The sequence below is a fragment of the Phalacrocorax carbo genome, chromosome 2 (assembly GCF_963921805.1).
Source record: "Phalacrocorax carbo chromosome 2, bPhaCar2.1, whole genome shotgun sequence".
In the NCBI taxonomy this organism is placed as follows: domain Eukaryota; kingdom Metazoa; phylum Chordata; class Aves; order Suliformes; family Phalacrocoracidae; genus Phalacrocorax; species Phalacrocorax carbo.
Genome location: NC_087514.1, coordinates 4,877,094 through 4,890,430, shown reverse-complemented (window position 1 = coordinate 4,890,430; position 13,337 = coordinate 4,877,094). Strand labels below are relative to the sequence as shown.

The 13,337-nt window shown below is 39.0% G+C and overlaps 1 protein-coding gene across 3 annotated transcripts in view; it reads right to left on the bottom strand.

The window, feature by feature from the left end:
- Window positions 1-13,337, bottom strand: part of PTK2 (protein tyrosine kinase 2) — a 233,649-nt gene that overhangs the window by 187,763 nt on the left and 32,549 nt on the right. For all 3 annotated transcript variants that reach the window (XM_064442021.1, XM_064442023.1, XM_064442022.1), the window contains exon 3: window positions 3,588-3,614. The gene's annotated coding sequence lies outside the window, so the exon portion shown is untranslated. The remainder of the gene's footprint in view (window positions 1-3,587; window positions 3,615-13,337) is intronic.

Genomic DNA, 13,337 nt, shown 5'->3' with positions numbered 1-13,337 from the left:
CTCAATTCTGTCAACTCTTCCTACTGCAATTTCTCAACTGATTTTTAATTCTCCATCTTTTAACATCATTAAAGAAACCCAATGGGGTGGATACTTTCTATTAATTCTAGTCTGAAAAGCTATGTTGCATTTCAAGTTGCTATATTTAAGTTCATCACACAGCCAGGTGTAGATCTAGGATAAGGAAGATCTAATTATACATCACAGCATTAAACACCCCACCTCGTATCCGGGAGGTAAGAGAAAAAGGCAGCAGCAGGTTGTTTTGAGGCAGTGTGCTTCTGTGGAAGGTGCCAATAGATTAATCTGGTTTAATTACATGGAACACTAGCAGGCCTTATGTAAGAAGCAAGGCCATACACCCTAACGAAAGACTGAATAGGGATGTGTTTTTAATTTCAGAAAGAACAGCTTCTTTACGCCAAGCTGAAATTGTGTAACAACTTTTTAAACTAGTTCCAAAGCCATCTAATATTTCAAGGTAACAATGACTGTGTGTGGCTGGTGCTTACCTAAGTTTTACATTGTATGTCAAAAAAACGCACACAAACATCAGGCGGACTTAAAATGTACTGCGTATCTGGAGTTAAGATACTCAAAGGATGCTGGTTTCCTATCAATTTTTTGATACCTTATGCTAGGACAGCAAGATTTTACTGGACTCACCAGATGGTCTCTGAAGGACAGAGTCATCAGGAACAAGTGTCCATGCCTAAGATTCCATTCTGGGGGAATGTTTCATTCCATTCTTAACCAAAAATCCACTACATGCTCATTTCTTATTTCTCTTTATTCTCTTCTAGCTACCTGGTATAGTTGTTTGGTATAGCTTTTTGCTTTCTCGCTATTTCTTGATTGTGATAACGAATACCTATTTGTACTACAGGATTAAGACCAGAGGACCAAGTCTAAAGAAAAGTCACCTGCACCACACAGATGCCATACCTGTTTTAAATTCAGCAAGCGACAAAATCCAGGAGGGGTTGTTTTTAATCCCAACAGTGCCAACAGACAAAATTTAACTGCATCTACCAAAGGAAATTAGTCTTCACTCCTCCAGGCATACTGTGAACACACTGGTGTTCCAAGATAACTTCACGTATAGAGAGAAATACTGTGTTCTCTATTTGGCTTTGAAATGATAATATTTTAGCAAGTTGCCCTCCAAGTCCCTACTGCTTCACATTCCAAAAATTCTCTATGCTTGTAATTGAGGCCATGGATATAAGGTAGTGAAAAACCAAGTTACCCCTAGACTTCAAAGCAGTGATACAGATTAATGTAGGATAACTCTCCTGAGTAATGATTTAACTAACAACCTAATCAACTAATGGGTCCAACAGTGCACAAATAATCCTTCTTCACATTAAGATTTTGCTGTGAAATCAAAGTGAAAAGGCAATGTCCTGGATGACCTTGGTAAATTTGCTATAGTCAGTGGTATACATGCAATATAACCTCAAACAAGACACTGTAATAAAGACCATTTTAAGTAGTCTTCTCCCAACTGCAAAACCCCCCACTGTATTATGCAAATTTAGAGTACTAAAACCAGGTGGCAAAAGTGAGTGCACTTCTAGTGACATCTATTGTTTATTGCTAAAAGTGGCACCAGAAGAAAGATCAGAAGTTTTTCAAAACTTGAAATAAGAAAATACTACTTATTGCAAATGCAAGTTCTGATGATTAAGACTTCCCATCTGAATGCAGAACCTCATCTTTATTCAAATGCAATATATCTCCTATCCTGGCCATTTCTCCAATTCATCAAATTTCTTCTGAATTTTAATCCCATAATCCAATGTACCCATAACTCTTTTCATATTGGTGTTACTGGCAGATTGAATAGGCACATAAAGCCTGTCATCATGGTCATTAATGAAAATACTGTAATACCACAGGACAAGTCAGACCTCTGTGGGACTCCACTTGACACACCCCTCTCTTTTGACAGTACTTTAAGCATGTTTTAAAAACATATTTCCTTAGTTAGCTTATCAGTGAATATGCTCAAATTCCTGCTATACAGGCAACCTGTGATATATAGATTTTCTACCCTCTATAAAGGCCTCTTGCCTTACCATGTAAAAAGGTTACCATTTCAAAATCCTGGCCAAATTTTTACCCTCTATCAATGCTTCAATAACACAGCTGAAAAATACAATTAGGACACCCCCGCCACATACCCAGATTAAAAAGAATAATCTCATTGTGACTCAGATTCACAGTATCAGACAAACTCTTCAAGTCCCAAATGGAAACTCTGAAGAAGTTTCACCACACACACTTCTTTTAGGAGCCGCAGAAAAACCACGACACCCCTTATCTTCCCATCAGCCTGACTAAAGACCAGACATTTAATTTTTCCAATATTCTCCACAGTATTTGCCTTCCTGACAACCACTCTCAGCACTCAAAATCATTTTTAAGATGCCTTCCTTAAAAGAAAAAAAACCACCAAGTTTTTCCACATTTAAAGTTCTTTTCACTGCTTCAAGCAAACATTGTATTTTTCCAGAACAGCCACTTGCGGAAAGACAACATACCAACTACCACACTTTTAACTGAAATTGCCATCTGATTCAAACAAAGAGCAACCACCTCTGAAGCAGATTCATATTGACTAAGTACCATTATACTTCAGATACTCATTTGTGAAAAGATATTTTGTGGACAGACATGAAGCATATCTCAGTAAGAAGAAATAAAAGAATGAAACATAAGTGAAATCACCCCCACACAGCGAGGACAAAGGCAGCAGGCCTGACAAACAAACATGTAAACCCAAACTTGCTCAACCAGGAGTAAAAGCACACTATGGTTATGACTCTGGAATTCACATTACAAAGGTGAATAGATGGACAAAAAGCTGGGGAACAGAAGACAGTCATTCTGAGCTCTACAGCACAACTTGAGCCCACAGCACAAGTGAATTTATAAAGCTTAATACTTGGTTAAAGACCAAATGTATCAAACAATGAACAAAAAAAATGCTATTTTTAAAAAAAATCAGGTCTTTTGGAGTTTGGGGTTTTTGCTGCTTTTGGTTTAGGGTTTAGGGGTTTTTTTCATCTCTAAACACCATCGACAGGAGACACAGGGTCCAACAGAGCAGAGAGATATTTCCAGCTCTGGCACAAGTCACCTGTGACCCCTCAGGCAAGTGACCGTGTCCATCACTTTCCCCAATAACATCTGGGGAGATTCCTTCCACCCATAAACCACCCATCCGCATTTCCTTGCACATTGTCCCTCTGATTCACTACTAACACTATTTGTGGCTGCTGCTAATCTGTTCTTCTGACAGCTGCGCTGAGTCGTTTCAAGCATTAACCTTTTCACACACATAACAATTGCATATACTTGTATCTCGGTTACCTCCTCCCCTTGTCAAAATACTCTTAAATGTAAAACAAAAAAACCTGTACCTCAACAGGTTTTTTGACCTCAGATCCCCACATGATTAAGTACCATGACAGTGCCAATAAGAACCAATATTCTGATTATATAAAAGCATGACAATCTTGCAAGCAAGCCCTTAAAAGCTGCCTGCTGCCACATCAAGATATAAATGAAAGAGAACTTACCTGCTGGCAAGGAAGGTCTTGAAATATCTGTAACGATAAAGGAATACATTCAGAAAGAGAAAGAAAAATAGCTCGAAAATTGCATTGGCCTAATCATTTTTCTGCAAGGCTGTACTTGTTTAGTAAAACACTATTTGAAGCAATTTACTAGCTGCTAGGCATGCCACATGCAAATCGCAAGCATCTTCCTTGTCTCACCCTGTTCATTAACAAGATTACATTCTACCCACCTAACTGAAGGACAAAGATTATACTGCTAGGCAATGAGTGTCATTACTACAGCAGAATACAGGTCACTACGTGCAAATTAAGTGTTGCATACGGATTTCACCATCATCACCTACGGAATTTCAAAGCTGAAAGTGTCAGTTAGTCTTTGCATATGAAAAGCACATTATTGTATGTTTTTCTTTATTTTTAAACCTTTAGAGAAACGGTAGCCAAGCTTACGAATGGGTAAGTATGGAACACAAGAAATAATATTAAAAGAAAGGAGAGTGATTTTTGTCCTGAGGCTCGAGGCACGTTTGCTGAACATTTTTTATAGTAAATGCCAAGGCTGTCTTGAGCTGCAATAAACTTTACAAGAACCACTGCCTCAGAGTCTAAATAGATCATATTAAAAATTATACCCTAAAGGAAGATGAGTGTAAATGCATATACATTAAATTTTCCTGAATAGGCAATTATATAAACTATAACTCATTATATTCCTTCTGCCTGCTTTTCATACACCGACTTGTCACCTGAGCACACACGATCATAACTGGGACTGGAGGTGCTGATCAGAGTTCGGAACAGAGACCAGAACCAGAAAGCAAAAATTACTCAAAAGTCTGTAAGGACGACAACTGGAGACAAATCATGGGGGCACATCAAGGGGCTAACGAAAGCTGAAACAAATACAAGTATGGGGAGATGAGAAAGGGGAACTAGTAGAAGAAATTAGTAAGAAACTGAACTGAGCCTAAGAAAAAAATTCTGCAGTTACTTGGTTGAGTAATAAAATTGTTGGATTGGGTACAAAATCCACATGGAAACTGAACTTTAACCATAGGTGTAGCAACTGGAACAGATGCATAGATTATGCGGGCAGATGGCCACTACTTTGCTACCTCTTAGAAGAAATAACAAGGCTTAATACATTTATTAGCCCTGCTCTCATCAAGAAAGTTTTAACATCATGCTTGCTTTCATTTATAATCCATGTTTGTGGCTGCAAAACATGATAAAACTTGACTACCAAAGAGAGTTACACCTGATATTTAAAGGCAGCCTGCTAAAACTTTCAAAACTGAACTGTGGTACTCTCCGAGGAGACAATGAAACTGCAGAATAAATTTAACACACACTTAAAATGCAAAATGAAAATAGCAATAGGACACCCCAGCAGAGAAAACACTGCATGCTTTGTTCTGGGAGAGCATATGGATTTTAAAAAGTTATTAAGGTACATTTTATAAAAAAAAAAAGCCACCACCACCAAACCAGCTTCTTACATAAGAAAGGCAAAAACCAGACAGGAAGAAGCTGCATAAACTGCAGGAAGGAAAAGCCTCAAGTCTCCTCCTGCAACAGCTTCTGCGCAGAATCCAGATCAGCGCATAAGGAATGGAGCTTTCTTCCGGCAGAAAAGTACTTTGCAGTGACAATTAACTTGGAAAGTTAAATAAAGAGAAATGTTGCAACTTTTTGTGTATTTACAGGTGTTTGATAGTTCTTGCACACTTTTTTATGAAGTTGCAGAAAAATTCCTGCTTGTCACTAGGGTATACAATACAAACAACTGTAGCCACTTGAGTTAAAAAAAAAAACAAACACTAAAAATCACAGAGCAGAAAATACTACATTTGATTTTAACCTTTCTACAGTGATGGAAACTAATCTCTTAAATTTTCAGTGTTATTTAAGTGTAAATGGAACTTAAGTCGCTACAAAAAATTACAAGCTGCATTAAAATGTTCTTCTAATTCTTGATGTACTGGGAAAGTTTTATCACAGCATTTATTACCCCTGAAGCAGACTAGTTGGTTAAGTGTGACTACACAACAGATTTCAAGAAAATAACAGTAAACATCACCACAAGAAAAATACATTATTGTATACACATAGATCGGGAGAAAACATTAATTTATATTCCAGGAATTTAGCCATGCAATTTCAAACGCCTCCAGGGAAAGCTCTGCGGCTAAGACACACACATTTTTAACTGAAGACAGACCTGATTGTATTCTAGCTTCTGTCCCCAACACCCGAGCCACTGTTTCGGCTGTGATCTCTCCCCATACAGGCGCTGGTATTCACATAGATCCCATTACCCCACCGGGGCCTAAGCAAACGGGCTGCCTACGAGATCAGCACCGTTACTATATTGAAGTCAAACCCTGTAATGATTTCTTACTTCCATGTTCCACTGCAAATTAGTTCCGTAAGTGCATTAACTGAAGAGATGCTACACCTCTGGGACAATTATACCAAACAGCTTCCTGCAAGTACACATTCTTCTAATACAATTTAGTGTAAGAGAGGCTGTTTTCTACGATTAATTGACACACACTAGATTTAAAAACAAGTAGGACAAAAGAAATTGAACCCTGAAGGTCATATCAGTCTACTCAAAATTGTGTAAACGCACTTAGCAAGTTACTTGTATCATATTTTTCAAAGATTTCCATTAAGCACAAGGTCCTCTATAGGCTAATGCATCTTAATTCCGGCAAGCACCAGCCACTACAGAAATACCAATTCATAACAGCATAAATAAGGCAAACTGTCACGATTGCAAAGATGAAAGTATCAAATCCACTCTTCTGTGTGTGTTTGTGTATCCAGACACCACAACAGCAAGTAAGCGTTCATCACCTTCATGTATTTTTATTAGCTGCAGAGTCACATCAGGAACTTTGATGGTATTTCTTACCCTCAGATTTACCCTGTCTCCTCAGTGCTCTCAAATCTTCCCTGGCTTGAAACTTCTTAGCTTTATTCTCCAAATACTGTTTTTCATTTAACATCTAACACTGAAAAAAAGATTAGGGGATTCTGGCAACATTTTAAAAACTTCATTCACTGAGAATTAAACTAAGACACTTAGGTAGCTACTTATTTCAGGTTTCACTTACAAATGTGCCTTTTTCACTGTGCAAAGCCTTCCCATTTTTTGAAGCACTTCATAGCATTCAGATCTCTATACAGGAAAGTCATTCAATGCTGAGATTTGAAGAGAAAACACCAAAAGCTAGGCTCCTAATCTGGTTTGTGACTGTAAGGAGACACTTATGAGCATTTGGGGTAGCTGTCCTGTTGCTACGGATTCCCTCATGCGACAGATCTGGACTGACCTTTCTCCTGTAACTAGTTTCCTGAACACATGTGAAGGCTGTCACACAAACAACATTTACAGCTGTACAACATGAACCAACCTTAACATTTCCTATCTGCTCCAAAGTAGTTCTTCAAAGTGAAATTAAAAATAAATCAGATTTCACACACCACTTCTCCTACTGATACTTTCAAGAGATTTGTCATGTTCAGCGTTTATATTCTTACATGTCTTACCATGCTACTAGGCAGGGAGAAAACTGTCAGTTCAAATAGGCAGAAAGAAAAAATCATTTTTGGACCATATTCTTTACAAACTTTTACATACTTTGTAAAGGTTGACCAGTTCTCAAGGAAAACTGGTTTTATCCCAAATAGATATTGGAAGGATGGAGCAGATGGCCTCAAGAGGTCCTTTCCAACCAAGGTTTCTGTAATACCATACACAGATGACAGTAACAGGAAAGAAGTTGAAACAACATTAGAGGTGCCACAAAATAAGAAAGTTCCTTAGCCAAAAAAAAAACTTGCCAAGTCAGTTACCTACATGAATTCGCTGAGGAACAACAACAAAAAAAGAACATATTTTAAAGAAAGAATACTACTATTGCTTCTATACCCATTGAGATGCTTTGGGGCAGTATAGTCCTCAAATAGCTTTGTGGATCCCAACACAAATAGGTTTTTTTTTCTGTGATTTATGGATGCTTTGCTAGCAGATCTCTAATGCTGTGTTTGTTTTTATGAAACTATGCACTTTGCATTGCAGTTTCCTCAAATGTTTTCTTGGAAATGGAGCCATGACTTTACCATCTTCTTTCCAAGAGTACATCTAATCATCAAAAACAGGAATATTTTGTGAGCTTCATGTTCCTACCTCAAGGTAAAATGAGAGTACAGCTCCATGGACAACTACAGAGGCTCAGACTCTCACCCCATCTGCAGCACTGATCTCTTTCCAGAGCTGTGGTAGGCAGCGGACCACAAGAAACTTAATCCTGTTCTCCTGTAGCAGGAACTGACTCTAACCTAACAGTATTCCCTTGAAATGAATTCAGACACTCAGCTCACGATCCGGTCTCTTATCCCAGTGAAAAGGCTCACAGCACACGAGGAACCACAGACCACAGTCTCCAGGAAGCAGAGTAGCACATGTCGTTCAACAACAAACCTTCCAACTGAATGACAAGTATCACAGGCACAACAGAAGATGCAATTTTCTAATTTATCTACCAGTACCAAAATCAGTTAGGAATACAGGCACGTATTCAGCTTTTAGCCTTTGTGTGACTGATGCTGAAGGATGTTGTCTCTGAGTTTGGATTCAACAGCCTGGAAGTCTCCCTTCCTATTCTCTGACTGGCTAAAAAGGCAGCTTTTCCGCTAAAAAGGCAGAACAAAATTATGGTCCTCTAATCTTTAATCAAGTTGAGATCTCATCGTCTATGTCAAAATTTTAAATTATTTTTTAAAAAGCAAATTATTAAGCAGAGAACACAAGGCACCTTTCAAAAACACTGCTTTCTAAAATTACATTTGTTGAGAAACTCACGGATTTATCCATGACCATCTAATCTATCGGGCAAAGACCTTGGAGATACAATGGATTCATTCTGACAGCACACCCGCTAAGAAAAAGCTGTTTAAGAGTTTAATATGATTATAAGATTACAAGAACCACAAGTTATGTTGTTCCACATATATATTTTTTTCCTTTATCATTAAAAGTGCATCCTTTATTTCTAACCTAAACCTAACCTGCTTCTAATTTAGCAGTCTGCAGAGCTGTAAATTAACAGCCCTTTATTATATCATTTGCCATTAAGGCAATTTTAGGGCAATTTTGAAGGGTGACTCAAATCTTTCCAATATTAGTTCTGTAGAATGAGAGGCAGAAGTGGCTCACTGTAAAGGCCCATTTTTCCTAAACCATTGATCACCCTTACGTGTCTTTGGATGCTCAAACTATTTTTGCTTTTAGTAGCTTCCCCAATCTGCAGCCACCAATACCTGACACAATATTTGTAAGTCAATTATAACAGCGCTAAAAATACCACTTTGTTACTTAAACAAAGTTTTTTCCCTTATTGACATACTTATCGCATTTGCCTTCGGCGCAGCAGCAGCTGAATATTCCCCATTAACTGTAAATTTTCATCTGTTACTGTCACAAGAAATTGAGGATGGGATGGGATCATTATAGGACAGACACCTCCATCCACAAAACTTGCTGGTGTTTTTTTGTGCTTTGGCCAGATCAGAAGAAATTCAGTGTCCAAAAACCACATACCTTTTGTTTACAACCCCATCTTGTAGGAGACCCATGTTGCACTGTAGTCCTTTATCATCTTTGTTTAAATCTTTGCTCCAACTGCAAGTATCAGCAGTAATGATTTAATGCTTTCATTTATGTCTGTTGAAAAGGTTAACTAGCAAACAGCCAAGAATGAACTGCTACAAGACCCTCCTCAGGAAACGTGCGCAGACTATATTCTATTTTTTGAGAAGTTCTGTTTAACCCATTATTAGTTTTAATGCAAACTGCTGCCTCTGCAACACAAAAGAAGCATAAAATTAAGGCAAGGAAAACCAGATGACCAACTGAAGTACTGCACAGGACACTAAACACTCCCCCAACCCCCCAGATTTATATGTTTGACAAAATATATACAAGGCACATTTACAATGCGATTACCGCCTTACCTGACATACCTCAAATAGCTTTAAACATGCATGAGCATAATGTTATTATAGCAATATAAGTGTCAGCGTCAGCTAACTCATCCTGTACCTCAGCAACATGTTCAGGTTATATTTGCTTCCATAACTGACAGCAAATTGACAAATCAGTAGTTAACTAACTGCTGCATTCTTCTCACTGCCCTCAATCTGCTGTTCACACCTGCCTTCTGCTTCCCATCCACCGTGATTTAAAATCAAAAGCAGTGTTTAGTCTCCTTAGCTTATAGCACGTACAAAAAAGTCTTTCAGCAGTTTCCAGTCACAATTTCCCCTCTCCCACCAAGAGAAACTCCTCCTAAAGCACTCTTAGTTCTTAAATACTAGTTTTTGAAATTGAAGAAAAAAACCCGAATTCTGATTAAGATGCTAGGAGTAATCCACATGTCCTTTCCTTCATCTCAGCTGAATTCTGCCCTGAACTAAAAGAGCATGCACCTGGAAATTTTAACTTCATTTACACCACATCATTGAGCATGTCCACAAAGCTATCAAGCCACCAGTAGCCAAATTTTAGAGCAGGCATACTGAAGAGTACGATATTAAATGAAGAAGTCTTGGTGGAAGCTACATTCAAAGAGGTTTAGAAGAGCAAAAGAAATTACTCAATCATTACTCAGCGCAGGTGGGCTCAGTCTCATTACACACTGCGTTACAGAACATGCAGCATCCGAGCAACTCAGATAACAGAATTAATTTTCAATAGCTACACAAGTTCTATGTAAACCTTTTGCCTATGGGGAAGAGAGGTATAGATAGAGAAGAGCCTGGAGTAAGGTCTCGAAAAACTGGTTTTATTCAGTATCACAAAATGGGGGAGTGAAATCTTCCAAGTCTGCAGGTGATATTAGGCTTTTATGGGTAGACAAACGCCATGCCAATGGGGGAAAAAAATCCAGAAGGACTTCACAATATGAAGGAAGTTGCTAAAAGACAGTGGATACACTTCAACGTAGATAGACATGATGTAATGCATCTAGGGGAAAAAATATTCTGAGCAATACCTCCTTAACCACTTAACACTTGCACTTTTTCCAGTTCCAACTGTGGGAGGAAGCCTGAGTCACTCTTTTCTCTGAAATCATCAGCTCAAAGCGCAGTAGCTGACCCAAAAAAGGCAATAAAACATTGTGTATTGTTAGGAAGGGTACTGAAAACATGGTACATACAAACATGTTACTGTACAAAATAATAACGCATCCATATCTTGTGTTCAGTTCTGGTCTCTGCACGTTAAGGCATACTCAGCAGCTCGAGAATGTCTAGAGCAGGACAGCTGAAGCGTTCGACGGATGGAGCAGCTGCCACAGAAGGCCAGACTACAAAATCTGGGACCCCTCAGCTGGGAGAGCATTAGGCTCACAGTGAATGACCACAGCTTACAACTGGGGGGGGGGGGGGGAACAAATCATTACTGTTCATCAAATCCTGCCAGTATGAGTAGTAGCAGGCATTTGAGGAAACTACTGGAAATCAGCCTTAAACTGGTTAAGAGTGCCTCTCTTCACAGCTGGCAGTGAGCTTCCTGAAGCTCCTGCTAGAGAAGGGTGTGCAGGCAGGTACCATCAGCACATTCAAAGGCAGTTGTCAGATTCACAGCAGGTTGACAAGGAAAGATGACAAAGACTAGTCAGGGAGGTACCAGCTGGCATCCCTGATACAACAGGGATGCTGAGAAAACACAGGGCCAGGCACACAAATGCTAACACCACCTTCTGCTGCCACCGAGGCACACTGCTGGGCTGGAGGATCACTGGTCTCACCCAGCAGCATCTCTACTGTTCTTAAACTCCCCGTCATGGCTCTGTGAAGATGTAGGACAGTCATGGGCTTTAGACATGACCTATAAGAATACCTACTCAATCAGAAGTGCGGTTTTAAGAATATGGCAGCTACATCACAGGAATGTTCTTATCCTTTAATGTCTTATAAGCAAAAGGAGACGTGTTTAACTCTGAACAAGCCCAGGAAACTTTAAAACTGCTTCAGATGTTTAAGGAGGGACATCTGTGTGCTGGCAGTGGTTCAGATCTAGCAGGAATATCTCCAGCACTCTGACCTGTGATCATGTAATCCTGATGGAAATACTGTGACATTTTATGAACCTGACAATTCAGGCCCTCAGGCAAGCTTAGGGAAAGCTGAGACACGCACTCTACACACATCTAGCTACTCCCTCATTCGTACTAGAGTTCTTGTTCTTAAAAGTGATAGGTTTAGTAGAATTTCCTCCCCCCCTCCAGAAAATGCCCATTGTCTCGCCACTACTTGCTGTCATTGCATTTCCCTTGTCATTTTCCATGACAGACTTGTGACACACAGTGTGCCACCACAAGTCACCCACGTTTCCAAAAGGTGACAATTTTATAGTTCCTGTACTCAAACGCAAATTAGCACGGCACACAGGAAAGCTGGTTTGCACTCTAGGTATGACAGGAATTCAGCAAGACAATGTAGACGTTTCCAAATATAAACATTTTTCCAGGTACAGAAATGAACACCAAGGATACAACCAAGAACAGGAGAGAGCCAGAAGAAAGTACCTCAGGCAAAATACTAAAAAATAGCTCAGAAGGAGATCCCAGAACACAATGTAAGAGAAAAATGCTTTCCTGGGTGGGTTTTTTTTTAAAGGGGGTTTTGTTTTTAAAAGGATAACTAGTTAAAAAGATTAACAGGCTAACAATGTAACAAAAACCTTTCAGTTTCTTTGTTTAAATACGAAAAATGTATTTTGCAAGTTTTTTGGGGGATGGATTTTTTTTTTTTTAAGACAAATTCTTAGAAAGTTGGGAGAGTCATTCCCTTCATGTTCCACCACTGTAAAATTATGCCGTTTCCATGGTTATGGCCCACACATGGATTCCATTGTTACAGCAGTTTTTCAGAAGCTAGAATTAGTGCTTTAAGTTTTTTCATTTGATGTTACAGAACATTCAAGTTGAGTGAAAGAAGGCTGAAGATAATCAGTGTAACCAGCACGGAGGGAGGGAGGAAGAATTTAAGGGACAGCTTTCCAGTAAAGAACACAAAGTAGTTTGTCGAAAGTTTAACAGAAGATTATAATCTTTGCACATATATTGTACTTCATTTTAAAAAGGTCCATTGCTATTTAACACTTGCATGCATTTAAAGACTTAGTGCCTAAAAAATAAAACATTTTATTGACCTCATTGGGATTAGCGCAAGGCATTCAAAGCAAGCTTGACAGCAGCTGCAGAAGTTTTGTGCCGTACCGAAATCTACCCCAATAAACAAGAGAAAAATCTATTTTTAACAAGAATAGTGGTGTTTTCTTAGTCTAATAGTGATGGTATGGATGGAGAAAAATTTTTCTGCAGTTAGGGCTTGTTCTCAAAGCAAAGCATAACATCCCTTTACAGCAAATGGGCACTGCCACAAGCATATGGCTTGGGGCATTTGCAGCAAGAGCTACAGTCTGAAATCAGTTCTCCAGCGAGACACGACAGTTTTAGATATTAACGATGTAAGAAATAACAGAAAACTGAGGACAGCACGCTCAGTGTGCTAGACAAACTTCCAGTAGATGTACCACCACAGGCACAGAGAAAACTCCTTTAATGTAACCTTGGCATTTCAGCAACTCTTACATGTCCTACAGGAGACACAGATAACAACGCTTCCAACTACTGCACTCTTTGGAGGCACAACACGCTGCAATGTGTAATT